At 43.3% G+C, this 14286-nt stretch overlaps 2 long non-coding RNA genes across 2 annotated transcripts; one reads left to right on the top strand and one right to left on the bottom strand.

Annotated features, from left to right (window-relative positions):
- Positions 1-5719: 5719 nt before the first annotated feature.
- On the bottom strand, positions 5720-6763 carry LOC120924865. The gene is made up of 4 exons (XR_005746459.1): positions 6671-6763; positions 6350-6508; positions 6107-6222; positions 5720-5877 (listed from the first exon to the last, which is right to left on the bottom strand). It is a non-coding gene; the product is annotated as an uncharacterized LOC120924865 (long non-coding RNA).
- A 294-nt stretch (positions 6764-7057) lies between these two features.
- Positions 7058-7658, top strand: LOC120924864. The gene is made up of 3 exons (XR_005746458.1): positions 7058-7132; positions 7295-7453; positions 7581-7658. It is a non-coding gene; the product is annotated as an uncharacterized LOC120924864 (long non-coding RNA).
- The last annotated feature ends 6628 nt before the right edge of the window (positions 7659-14286 follow it).

Raw genomic sequence — 14286 nt, 5'->3', positions numbered from 1 at the left:
GTGGGGAAAAAAGGACGTAAATTTTGTTTGGGAGCCACGTCGCACGACCGCGCAAATGTCAGTTAAAGCGACGCAGTGCCGGAAGCTGAAATTTCGCCTGGGAACGAAGGGGGTTTATGTGCCCAGTAAGCAAGTGGTTAATGTGAAAATCCCGAGATTTTAGCTGTCCCGCCTCTGCACTGCCTCCTGGCGTGGTGGCCATCTGTAAGCCCAGGGGCCCCATAATCTTCTATTGCCCGGGGGCCCCATGAGTTGTCAGTCCGCCCCTGCTGCTGTATAGTATAGAAAAATTCTCCCCACTGGGTCCTCCCCACAGCGCTGTTGGTGTAAAAGATTTGTGCCGCTCTTCTGCCTCTTCCATTTATGGAACTCGTAGCATTCTTTACCAGAATGCAAAGAGTTCTGTGATTGAAGGAGGTGGATTATGTCATTCAGCTGCCCGTCCTGCATTCAAATGTTTTTACGTTCACCCTACTTTTTTTTTTTTTTTTTGCAATGCCATGATTTCCACACAGTCCTTTTTGTTTTGCTTCAAAGCAGTGCATTTAACTGATGATAGCAGACTGAGAAGCAATGTGTATCACTCCCTAGTTTTCATTCCGTAAACTATTTATTCAAACTCCCAAGTATACAGCTGAATATTAGATTAGTCTTTCACAGTCTTTTTTCCTTGAAGACCAAGCTTTTTTGGCCATACTTCTCCTGTGGGTCAAATGAGTACCCTTACCTTTGTCCTCCTGTGACCCAGTTTCAGATTATAGTGGACTATTGTCCACTATACAGTAGGTTACAGTGCTGAGCAGCTCCAGGCTTTGGATCTCAACTACCGTATATTGTTGAGATCCACCAGCTGCCTGATTGAAAGCAGGCTCCACCTCTTAAGGCATGACTGAACTGGAGCCAGCCACTACCACCCCTTTCTAGCCCAGCACTCCAGTGAGCGCCGGTGATCTGCCGATATGGTTCCGGCTATCGTGGAACCTCGGCCGGCATCCAGGGCGACGTGGATTTCGAGGAAAGTGGCTAGTCGGCCTCACGTCCTCGCTTCGCTCGGACAGCTCACTCCGCTCGCTCGGCCTCCTGGCTCTTTTTTTAACATCCTCCAATCCACGGGGATGTTAAAGAATGAGCCTGGATGCCGGGCGAGGTTCGGAGATTTCCGTCGGCAAGTTTGCGCCTGCGCAGTCCTTGAAGGAACTTCCCCGTTAGGGGAACCTTAAGGACAAGTCACCGGAAAATCAGAGCAGAGAGTGGACCAATAGCTGGCCGATCAGCAGTCATGTGGTCATTCAGTTCTTGGTCTTAGACCTGACGTGGGGCAGCTGCAGCATCACACAGATGCTGCAACAGAGATGGATGGATGTTTGTTTTCTAAAACCATACTTCTGTAAAGCTTTTTCTATGAATTGTGATTTGCTAATGTGTTGAATTTCTCGTACAGGCTTCATATTTGCATATGTGTGTCAGTCATTTGAGTGCCAAGGTGGCCATACACATACTGTAACTCCTCTTTAATGCTGGGACCCACTAGTTTGCCCATTGATTTACCACATGGACAGAACAGGCATGTGTCCTTAATTACTTCCTCCTGCTACAAAAGGGTAAGGATCAGTTCCATCACCCAGAGGATCTTTCACCATCATCTTAGAACAGCTTTCCTCAACAGAGGCTATGGCAAAGTGCTTAAAAGTTATCCCAAACTGCCTAAAAAATATCAACAAGCTGGTGGGTGGTTTAATATCTGCCTTTTTTTGTTGAACAAAGCCACAGGTTTTTATTGTGCAGAATTAAAACTTTGGGTACTGTGAAAGCAAGATGCTGGTGTCCTAACAACTAATGATGTCAGTTGATAAGGAGCATGTTGACCACCTGAACAGCCCCCTTGTTTGCTCCACTCTTTCAGCACTGGGGTCACATTAGCTATGTGAGGGAGAGAAACTGAGGGAGAAGATGCTGGAATAGTAGTCAGTACAACTGTTCAAAGGTATACAGTATTTGCTTTGTATAAAGAAGCCATTCTCACACAAGAGATGCTCTGATGGGAAGAAAAGTAAAGGGGGCCAGGCCGAACTTTCCACAGGCAGATACTTTAACTGCTTGCCGACCAGTGCGCGACTATATACATCGACAGCATGGCACGGACAGGCAGAAGGACGTATATATACATCCCCTTTAAGAAGCTGGCATTGTGGGCGCGCGTGCCAGGAGCTCCGTGAATCCGACCGTGGGTCCCACGGACTCGATGTCCGGGGGAATACCCGTGATCAGTCACAGTGAGGAAGAAAGGGGAGATGCTGAAGTAAACAAGCATCTCCCCACTCTGCCTAGTGACAATGACAGTGATCACCGCTTTCTGTAATCGGAAGCGGTGATCACTGTCTTGTCACACGGAGCCCATCCCCCCTACAGTAAGAATCACTCCCTAGGGAACACTTAACCCCTACAGCGCCACCTAGTGGTTAACCCCTTCACTGCCGGTGTCATTTTCACAGTAATCAGTGCATTTTTATAGCACTGATCGCTGTAAAAATGACAATGGTCCTAAAAATGTGTCAAAAGTGTCCGATGTGTCCTCCATAATGTCGCAGACATGATGAAAATCGCTGATCGCCACCATTACTAGTAAAAAAAAAATATTAACACAAATGCCATAAAACTATCCCCTATTTTGTAGACGCTATAACTGTTGCGCAAACTGATCAATACACGCTTATTGCGTTTTTTTTTACCAAAAATATGTAGAAGAATACGTATCGGCCTAAACTGAGGGAACATTTTTTTTAATATATATATATATATATTTTTTTTTTTGGGGGGGGATATTTATTATAGCAAAAAGTAAGAAATATTGAATTTTTTTGAGGTGATCAAATACCACCAAAAGAAAGCTCTATTTGTGGGAAAAAAAGGGACTCAATTTTGTTTGGGAGCCACGTCTCACGACCGCGCAATTGTCAGTTAAAGCGCCGCAGTGCCGAATCGCAAAAAAGTGGCCCGGTCATTGACCAGCAAAATGGTCAAAATGAGCTTAAGTGGTTAAAGGCTAAGTTCACCTTTCAAGCAGAATTTCACTTTTCATATTAAATAGAAGAAGCCTTTTCTGCCCAAGCCATCCCAATGTGCTGTTTTCTCACTTAGTCAATGGAAGCTTTGAATTTGCACCTCTCTGTTTATAAATTTATAAAAAAACATTGGAGCCCATCACTTCCTGTAGCATCATGTGACCATCCAGGAAACTTCATATGCCATCATGCAATGCCTTTCTGCAATACAGAATAGGGTGCCTTTACCTCTCTTGAACACGCCTCCCTCATCACCATACCACATCTTCTTTATTTCCACCCACTTTACTACGTCTTCCTTTACCCACTTACTGACCACCCTATAGCACTTTTACTGCTACAGGGTGGCAGCTCTGCGCTGGATCACATATATGTGATTCAGCACTTCTACTAGTGGGGGGACACCCCAGCAGGGCCGGTCTCCAATTGAATAGACAATTATTCAATTTGTGATGTAAACAAATATGGCCACTATAGGAGCCAAGCCTCGATATGGGAAATGCACTCCAAGCCTCAATATGATAGTAGATCAACCAAAGGATAATACTCATGATTCACATCACTTCCCGCTGGTTATTAACCAGGCCTCGATATGGGAAATGCACTTTAAGCCTCGATATAATAGTGGATCAACAAAAGGATGATATTCGTGACTCACAACACTTCCCGCTGGTTATTAACCAAGCCTCGGAGTCCTAAAATATGGCCATCACTGTGCTCCAAGACTCGCTTCCAAGTCCGTGTGCCATGCAATGCAACGCAGACAGATGGGGGAATCTAGGGCGCAGATAAAAGTTACATACATTAAAAATTAACTAAAAAATCTATAAAGGATTATATGAAAATCCCTCAGACTAAAATCAAAAAATTTGGTGAGTAATGAATCAAGATATTTTGGATATATATCCAAAAAATATTTATAAAAATAATGATGATGATGATGATGATGATGATGAATAAAAACAAAAAATAAGGGTAAAACAAAAAAAGGGGGGCCGAATTTGAATTGGAGCGAAGCCACCTGCTGGATGTATGTACAAAGGTTAGCCATTAGATGAAACAATGACAATATGTAGCAGAATTCGGATGGGACACCTAAAAATATAAAGCGTTACTAATGAAAGCATTAATGTCCCATTCCACATTCATGCCATGGGGACTATAGGATTTAATTTCATAAATCCATTTGGTCTCCAATTTGGAAACACCCTTTTTCAGTGATCCCCCTCTCCATGGTGCTTCATATTTGTCAATAGCCACAAATAGGGTGCCAGAAGGGTCCCCATTGTGGCAACGTGCATAGTGTTTAGGGACACTGTATTCTCCTTCCTATTACGAATATTTTTAATGTGTTCGTTAATAGGAATGGAAAAAGAGCGAATTGTCCTACCTATATACTGTTTGCCACATGGGCAGACTAAAAGGTATACCACGTTTGTAGATGCACAGGTAATAACATATTTCATTGCATAGCACTTAGAGGTACTTGTCGACTAAAATGTATCAATCTTTCTACCTCTAAAACTATTAATTTTGCAAACTAGGCACCTCCTGCAAGGAAAGAAACCTTTACAATCATGGAAAAAGGACAGTTTACTGGGAGGATCCAAGACATTGGGAGCTAACCTAGATTGTCATGAAGGAACACCTCTATAGATGACATTGGGTCTATCAGGTAGAAGTGGACCGAGAAGTCGTCGTTCTTTGGTACCACCCAATGTTTGTTCATAATCAATCTAATTTGTTTATGTTGAGTAGACTAAGAAGTGATCAAGACCCATTTTGATCTATCCTGATTATTGTTATTAATCCCTTTATCTAAGAGGAGGTCCTCTTTTGGGGTACATTATTAATTTCCTCATCTAAGTGTGCTTATGTGTATCCTTTCTGAGTAAAATGATTTTTCAGAACTAATGCTTGTTATGTATAATCTGCAATCTTAGAAACTGGCTGCGAGGAACGGAGCACAGCCAGGACTTGTGAGGACATCTCTCTACAGGTATATATGAGTTCCTGGCAGGAGATTTAAAATGGGTGTCGTCAACCACTTCAATCTCAAGGTCCAAAAAACGAATACTTTTAGATTTTTATTAGAAAAGATAAGGATATACCTCTTTCGTTATGAATTAATTCTGTCATAAGAGTCAAGGGATAATTGACCGCCCTTCCAGAGGAGGATATATATTTAACGCATAACAAACAATGGGATCTGTCATGGGCATAGGCAACATTCTCCTCCCATTTGGCCATAAAAAGACTCACCAAACTGGGGGCAAATTTGGCACCCATAGCTATACCCTCTGTTTGAATGTAAAACTTACTGTTAAACCAAAAATAGTTTCGAGCAGTGGCAAACAAAAGTAAATTCATAATAAATTAGTTTTGATTTTGTAAAATATTCTGTTTTGACAGAAAATATGAGACAGCTTCATAGTCGAATTCATGAGAAATGCAGGTATATAAAAACATTACATTAACTGTAGCTAATAGTATTTATATGGACAAACAGATCCTCAGATTGAAAAAGCACCTCATCCCATTAATGGTATGTATAAAAAGAGGGAAATAGGGTACCTGAGGACCCTGGGACTATTATGCGGTGCAAATGGATTGTGAAAGACACAATGTTTTTTAGAAAAATAGAAAAGATTTTTTAATAAAATATTTTTAGATAATACAAAAACATATATAGAAATCAATACAAGACCAGCTGAAGTGTATAACATGGAAACTTCAGTTCACATAACAATTTGTTGCAGTTCTCTCTACATGTTTCGCTCGTGAGAGCTTCTTCAGGAGTGATGTTAGAACTGAACTGTAATGGATCAAAAAAGAAATCAATATACAGCAATGGTCATTTGCGAAAGCAATAATGAATACAATTCTGTAAAATTTGTATAAATTAACAAAACATTTTTTGTGATATGAAATTTTAAAGATATAAGTATCCAAAGAAAATAATAAAGTGGACAATCAATATTAACAATATAGCAGTTCCTAATTATCAAATATTTCAGCAGAAGGGAAGCGCAACAAGAACTTACCTCAACTTGTCAAATTAAAAGTAAAAACACATCAAAATGAGTCAATCAAGTGGATGGAAAACCTTGTTCGGATCATCCTAAGAAGATCATTTCAAGATTGATGCACCAAAGAGTCCCTGAAAACCATAATCAATATAAAGCTCTTTATACTTGAGTCATTGTGGGGATGAACTCTCAAGAAAATTTCATAAAAGAAAAATTCAAAAAGATAGGTTCATCATTATAGAGAATAATCATATTTACCTTTTAGGATTTTATACAAAAAGCTGAATCAATTAAACTGACATAAATCAGTGGGCCTGAGTAACCAAAAGCAACCACTAGATGGCCTCCATTGCGATGATGTATATGGCCTCACAGTACAAGGAACCTGAGTTTCTATTGATATGTAAGAAATTCAATCTAATGAGAAAGAAAAACAAAGAAACCAACAATCAATCAGTCTCACTGTTTCTCCCCAATTTGTAGGGTTAAATTAGTTAACAATAGACTCTGCTCAAAGAACCAAAGGTGTTTAAGAAAAAACACCTGTTTGAACAGAGAAAAAACAATTAAAGGACATACCACTTGGTGTTGCAATGGTCCGTGTTTTCCAGAGCCTGCAGCATGTGTGCTGCCTCTTGATTGTTCAAATGCAGACTGACATTTGTGGCTAGCACAGCCACGCTTTATATTTCACAGCAGAGCGGGTGCCAGCCAATGGCATCCGCTCTGATGGGGACACATGACCTCCCTATTGTTCCCATGATGCCTTTCCCAGCTGGGTGTCAGCTGATATGTCAGTGGGTGTGTGAAATATCAGATAGACTTGAAGACCATGCCGCCATCTTGGATATGGATAAGTCTATCTGATATTTCACACACCCACTGACATATCAGCTGACACCCAGCTGGGAAAGGCATCATGGGAACAATAGGGAGGTCATGTGTCCCCATCAGAGCGGATGTCAGTCTGCATTTGAACAATCAAGAGGCAGCACACATGCTGCAGGCTCTGGAAAACACGGACCATTGCAACACCAAGTGGTATGTCCTTTAATTGTTTTTTCTTTGTTCAAACAGGTGTTTTTTCTTAAACACCTTTGGTTCTTTGAGCAGAGTCTATTATTAACTAATTTAACCCTACAAATTGGGGAGGAACAGTGAGACTGATTGATTGTTGGTTTCTTTGTTTTTCTTTCTCATTAGATTGAATTTCTTACATATCAATAGAAACTCAGGTTCCTTGTACTGTGAGGCCATATACATCATCGCAATGGAGGCCATCTAGTGGTTGCTTTTGGTTACTCAGGCCCACTGATTTATGTCAGTTTAATTGATTCAGCTTTTTGTATAAAATCCTAAAAGGTAAATATGATTATTCTCTATAATGATGAACCTATCTTTTTGAATTTTTCTTTTATGAAATTTTCTTGAGAGTTCATCCCCACAATGACTCAAGTATAAAGAGCTTTATATTGATTATGGTTTTCAGGGACTCTTTGGTGCATCAATCTTGAAATGATCTTCTTAGGATGATCCGAACAAGGTTTTCCATCCGCTTGATCGACTCATTTTGATGTGTTTTTACTAGGGCTGTGCGTTAAACGCGATATTAACGGCGTTAACGCAAACCCATGTTAACGCCGTCAATATTTTTATCGCGCGATTAACGCAGGAGCCCTCGGGGTGGACATGCAGAGTGTGCAGCGGCGCGGCACGGCTTACCTTTTCGCTGGATTCACAGGCAAGTTACTCACCTTGTCCCTGGATCCAGCGATGCCACCCCGCTGTGTGATCGAGCGGGTCCTCCTTGCTTGGCAGGTCCTCCTTGCTTGGCGGGTCCTCCTTGCTTGGCGGGTCCTCCTCGCTTGGCGGGTCCTCCTTGCTTGGCGGGTCCTCCTCGCTCGGCGGGTCCTCCTCGCTCGATTCACAGTGCCTGTGTGCCGCCGAGCTCCGTTCCCTGCGACGTTACGACGCACAGGAGCGGAGAACGGCGCCAAATTTAAAAAAGTAAACAAACACAATACACACAGTATACTGTAATCTTATAGATTACAGTACTGTATGTAAAAAATACACACCCCCCTTGTCCCTAGTGGTCTGCCCAGTGTCCTACATGTTCTTTTATAAAATAAAAACTATTCTTTCTGCCTGAAAAACTGTAGATTGTCCAAAGTGTCCCTTTATGTCAAAAATGGTTTTAGATCAGCTAGAAAACAGCGATAATAAATTATAATCACTTGCAGAATTGTGCGATATTTGTGGGGAAATTCGTCATAAATTAGAGCGATTAATCGTGAGTTAACTATGACATTAATGCGATTAATCGCGATTAAAAATTTTAATCGTTTGACAGCACTAGTTTTTACTTTTAATTTGACAAGTTGAGGTAAGTTCTTGTTGCGCTTCCCTTCTGCTGAAATATTTGATAATTAGGAACTGCTATATTGTTAATATTGATTGTCCACTTTATTATTTTCTTTGGATACTTATATCTTTAAAATTTCATATCACAAAAAATGTTTTGTTAATTTATACAAATTTTACAGAATTGTATTCATTATTGCTTTCGCAAATGACCATTGCTGTATATTGATTTCTTTTTTGATCCATTACAGTTCAGTTCTAACATCACTCCTGAAGAAGCTCTCACGAGCGAAACATGTAGAGAGAACTGCAACAAATTGTTATGTGAACTGAAGTTTCCATGTTATACACTTCAGCTGGTCTTGTATTGATTTCTATATATGTTTTTGTATTATCTAAAAATATTTTATTAAAAAATCTTTTCTATTTTTCTAAAAACCATTGTGTCTTTCACAATCCATTTGCACCGCATAATAGTCCCAGGGTCCTCAGGTACCCTATTTCCCTCTTTTTATATGTAGCTAATAGTACACCCTCTTCGACATTGATCTCACTCAGGAGTTTTATTACATCCTTAGTGTCCTTCAGGAAGGAGGGTACTTTTTTAACAATTGGTTGAAGATAAAAATCAATATACCTCCCAATCCTAGCTGTAACTGAGTCAATCCCACTGATAATGGGACGGTCCGGGGGATGGAAAGGATCTTTATGGACCTTGGGAAGATAGTATATTGTAAGAATCCTGGTTGCAATAGGGACTAGATAGTTATTTTCTTTCTTGTCTAAAATATACTTTTTATGACCTTTAATAATAAGTTTAGTCCAGAAATACATGAGAATTGTGGGTGATTACCAGTCAGGTTATGTTTTTAGTTGGCAAATAAATTAGGTTACTCCCATGGTAACAAATTCACAGAATTACACTAACCATGGGATGAATGAACATAGATCAGAACTAAATGAAAACCACCCTCCATGGATAGATGCCAAAAAGCAGGATAGGACCATTCCTAGAACCTATCCAACCCATCAAATGCAGGTCCAATGGCAGTGTCACGTACCTGGTACAGAGCAGAGCCTGACGTGCGGGGAGTGGCAACTCTTGCTCCTCTGACTCCGGAACCCCTGATAGAGCAGACAGGGAGCGCAAGAGTTCAGAGTCGCACAAGCGCCTGGTATGGTGCTGTGCAGGTCTGCGGTGGTTTCCTGAAGACCCCGAAGATGCTGTGCAGGAACTGCGGAGATGCTGGGAAGATCAGACAGCAGAAGACAGGAGCTTGGTGCAGATGGCTGGAAGCAGGCAGCAGGTGGGAGGTGTACTGTAGTACAGATGCTGGCGGAGTCAGGCAGGCCGGGTCAAACACAGGCGGGCGGATCAGGTACAGAGAGGAGGCAGAGGCAGGGTCGTGATTTAAGCCGGGTCGGTAACAGGCGGGCAGCAGACCATTGGAAGGAGGAGGCAGGAGCGGAGTCAGACAGGCCAGAGGTCAGGGCAGGCGGAGATCAGAAGGGTCCAAAGGTAAGCCGGGTTCACAGGTGCAGGAGACAATCAGGTAACAGAAGTCGGGTAAGGTAACAGGAAAGCTGTTGACTGAGCAGCAAGAGGCTATGGGATGAGCCCCATTAAATAGCCCAACTGGCGCCAAAATGGCGTCATCACGTGGCCGCGCGCCGCTATTGCGCGCACCCGCTGGTGCGCTATTGCCGCGATTGTGCGCTGATGCGCGATTAGCGCCACCTAGTGGTCGGGCAGGTCCATGACAGGCAGTAATGTTATGTGTTAGAAAATGACATCACTTTGCCCATTTCCTTACGTAGCGCCCTTGTCCCGGACTGGCTAAATTTAAATATATGGCTTTGCTGTAGGAAGGTGAGCTGCAATTTATGTTTTAGGCCTGCTCAGGGTTTTCCTTAAACCTGTTGATTGATTGCTGCTGTCTGCTGCTGGAACAATATTCCAGCAATTGAGTGGGAGGGCCAACCACTGGGTTTATGCATACCTCCCAACTTTGAGATGGGAACGAGAGACACCTATTAGCAAAAGTATGTAAGCATAGGGCATATAACCTGGCTCACCACCTTAAAGGAGAACTATACAAAAATTCATTATTAGGTAAACCCACAAGTCTGTTTTTTTATCACTACTATTCCTTTATGCTGGCTTTTGAAATTTACAAATGCAGCAAATGCATTAGAAATAGGATGAAAGGTTTAGCACTGGCAACACTTTTTGAAAGATAAAAAGTGTTTTTTTATACAACTATATAGATCAGACCAAAATCAAAAACAAATGAGGAGGAAAGAGGGACAATCGAGGAGGAAAGAGGGACAGAAGGACAGTCTCTTGAAATCAAGGACCATTGAGAACTATGCTCTTAAAACTATAGTTAGGACCACAGTATACAGAGGAGCCTTGACATAGGCACTGGGGCTTCCACATATATTTGCAAATGTGTCCAACTAAAACTTACTGCAACTGTAGCATAAATTGTTAGATAGGGTCAGTTTTTTTTTTTTGCAGGCTAGCTGGAAGGTGTTTTAGGAAATTATTTTCTGTTTGTTGTGCATTGCCTTGCCATACGCACCTTACTACAAAGGATATTTTTTTCATGAAGCTGTCCAAGTTTCTCATGTGCTTTGAGTATCCTGCACCCTGGCTGAGTATTGCAATAAGCTGACCAAACTGGAAACTGAGTTTGTCGGTGTGCTATTGGGACTGGAAACAAGGCAGCAACCCTCTGAACAGGTAAGGGGGACCAAGTAAATTTTATACAGCCGTAAGAGGGATCATGGTGACCTGATCCACCTACTGTGGAGATGTCCGAAGCTTCACCCCTATTGGGTGGGGGTAGTGGACACCATTAATAGGGTGTTCAAGATATCAATGCCTATTGACCCGAAACGGTGCTTGCTTCTTATTTTGGAAGACCTGGAATGGGAGGAGGTTACTAGAGTGGCGGTCATTAGATCTTTATTCCTAGCTCGGAAACTTATAATGTCTCATTGGATAGCGGAGGAACCTCCCAGTATGAAGGAGTGGATCAATATAATGGGGGAAATGCTCTGAAAGGAGAAGGTGATCTACCAACATAGAGGATGCTCCCAGAAGTTTGAGAAGCTGTGGGGCGGGTGGCTAGATGTACCGGGCTTGGCCCCGGTGGACCTGGTCACGGGTAGAATACTCGGTTGAGCAAAGCAACTTGAACCTTGGTCGGTCACGGTGGACGGCCTCTGGATTATGGGTGACGTTCCTGGGAGGTGGGGGAGACCGGGTGGGGTCGGGGGGAGTGGAATTAACCATGTATGTGGGCGGCGAAGTGTTATGGTTTACAGCTGCTGAAATTTGTATTGGAATGTAATCTGATGCTTGATGCCTGAAAATTTTCTCGATGTATGTAAGTTTTTACCAGTGCTTCAATAAACTTTTCTTTTGGATAAAAATTTTTTTTTTATACAGCCCCTTTGGGGGTCATTGCTCCACTTAGACTCTATTACATCTGTAACGGCTACCCAGCTAGGGAGAGGGTCTCAGCCGTTGGAGAAGTTCTTTTCCCTGGCAAGCTGCGATATGCAAGTACCGCCGGTATCCCCGTCCCATAGATCCAGAGAGAGAGAGAGAATTCCCCTTCCCGAACGAGACAAGGCTACGTTGAAGGGTCAAACAAGACTGACTTTTATTGCACATTTCACCTCGCTTTTTATATGGTTACAAACTTACATGAACAATGACACACTCCGCCCCCCCCGTCACACACATACTTTGAAATAATGACATTCCCTTGAATCAATCAGTCTCTAGACGTTCGGCTCCAACCTTATATTTAACATGACTTGATCAGACAATAGAATTCAATTAACCTTTAAAACAATTATACACTCCCACATAACAGCCTCCGTATGTTGAGTGGATTAACTACACAAAGGAGAGTCCATTAGCTATGCAAAGGGAATATTAGCATTCAGCAGTGAAAAAGTCCCTTGTATAATTAACCCTTTGAGCTCAGAATACAAGTCATGCAGTCTTCTGTAGGCAGAATAGTTCATAGGTCTGTTACACTACTCCCCTTTTGTGGAAAACTCCGGCAGACCCGGATTGATCCTTTTCGGGTCAACTTGGGGATGTCCGGTCTGCTGTTAAGGTAAAAGTTCCGTTTGCCTGGACAGTCCGTCGGCATTCCCATTGGCTTACCAGGTCGGTAGCTGATGGTGAAGGTGAATAATGTAATTCAGTTCTGGAACAGTCACTTGCTTTGCTCTCTCAATGGCTCCCAAAACCTGTTGCTGATGCTCTTGGGACAGATACGGCACCACCTGGATGCAAATCCCATTTAATCTTTTGACAATTTCCGCCTGTTTGTGCATTTCAATGTTCAAGCCACGGGACATCTCATAATACATGACATAGTGTCATTGCATCTCTGATTTCTCACTGGCCAACTTGTCACATTCCCATTTTAGACTGTGATATTGTGCCGGATCTACAGTACATGTCGGGGAAGGTAGTCTTACCCGGGTCTCAGCAGCAAGCGAGTTGATTCCAGCAACGCGGGTGGTCACGGGACAAGCAGCAGCAGGTGTAGGTAAATAAGCCGAAGTCAGAGGGGAGGTAGGTTGTCCATGTTACCAACTGTGGTCTTTCCTGACCCGGCTCCACAGTCTAAGTGCACCCGGGCAGTGGGTACGCGAAATACAGCACCCCCTGCGACCCGGACGGCAACTGTGCGAGTGGACACGTTCTCTGGCTTTACCAGATGTTTTTGAATCAGAGTGATAGTAGTCCCGGAATCTCTTAGGCCTTGTGCTACTTGTCCATTCACCCGTACCTCTTGACGGTGATGCTGACGGTTATCCGGAGAGGTAGCTTGTATTGGGTCTGCCTCATACCAAATTCCCAGGCATTCCTCAGGGCCCCCCTCGGTCTCCAGGCAGTGGGCCGCAGAGGGACGTGATGGAGTGACCTCTGTGTTGGGTGTTGTGCGTCTCCAGTTGTTATCTGTAGCTCTCAAAGGGCAATAACGAGCAATATGTCCCGTGTCGCTGCAGTGATGGCACGTCACCCTAGGCAAATCCCGAAAGGTAGTTGATAGGCCCCTGAGGACGTGGTGGGACTGGAGCCCGAAACTCTGGGCGTGGGGTGACGGTTGGAGTACGCGGTTCTACCTTCTGAGCCAACCGCGTAGTACCCTGGCTTACTTTCCTTGTCTCCGCGTACTCATCTGCTAGCCGAGCCGCCTCGTTTAAGTTAGCGGGATGGCGATCTCGTACCCAGTCTTGTATGTCTGCGGCCAGGTCTTGGAAGAAATGTTCCATTAGGAACAGCTGCAATACTTCCTCCCCGGTGTTGGCCTTGCACCCTTGGACCCAAAGGGATGCCACCCTTTGTAACTGGTTGGCCCATTCCATGTGGGAGTCCACAGCCTTCTTCTTGGACTCCCGGAAGCGCCGGCGGTAGGCTTCTGGCGTTACGGCATATCGGGTTAGCAGCGCCTTTTTAACTTGCTGGTATTGTAAAATATCCTCTGGAGCGAGAGCCCAAAAGGCTTCATTGGCTTTGCCCGACAATTTCCCCGACAAAATAGTGACCCATTGGTCTGGTGGTACCTGGTGTAGTGAGCACTGCCTCTCAAAATCCGCCAAATATCCATCGATTTCCTCCTCACTTTCTACAAAAGCTTTAAATACAGTGAACGGTATTTTCTTTCCTGTAGCCACGGGTGGGGGGGTAGGAACTGCAGGTGTAATGGGCTGTCTCGCTCTTACCAGTTCCAGTTCTTGTCCCCTCTTCGTTTGTATCTCCTCCCTTGCTTCCCGGAACAGCTGGTTGATTAGTT

This window comes from Rana temporaria, chromosome 1 (assembly GCF_905171775.1).
Source record: "Rana temporaria chromosome 1, aRanTem1.1, whole genome shotgun sequence".
Classification (NCBI taxonomy): domain Eukaryota; kingdom Metazoa; phylum Chordata; class Amphibia; order Anura; family Ranidae; genus Rana; species Rana temporaria.
This window is presented reverse-complemented; position numbering and strand designations above follow the sequence as displayed.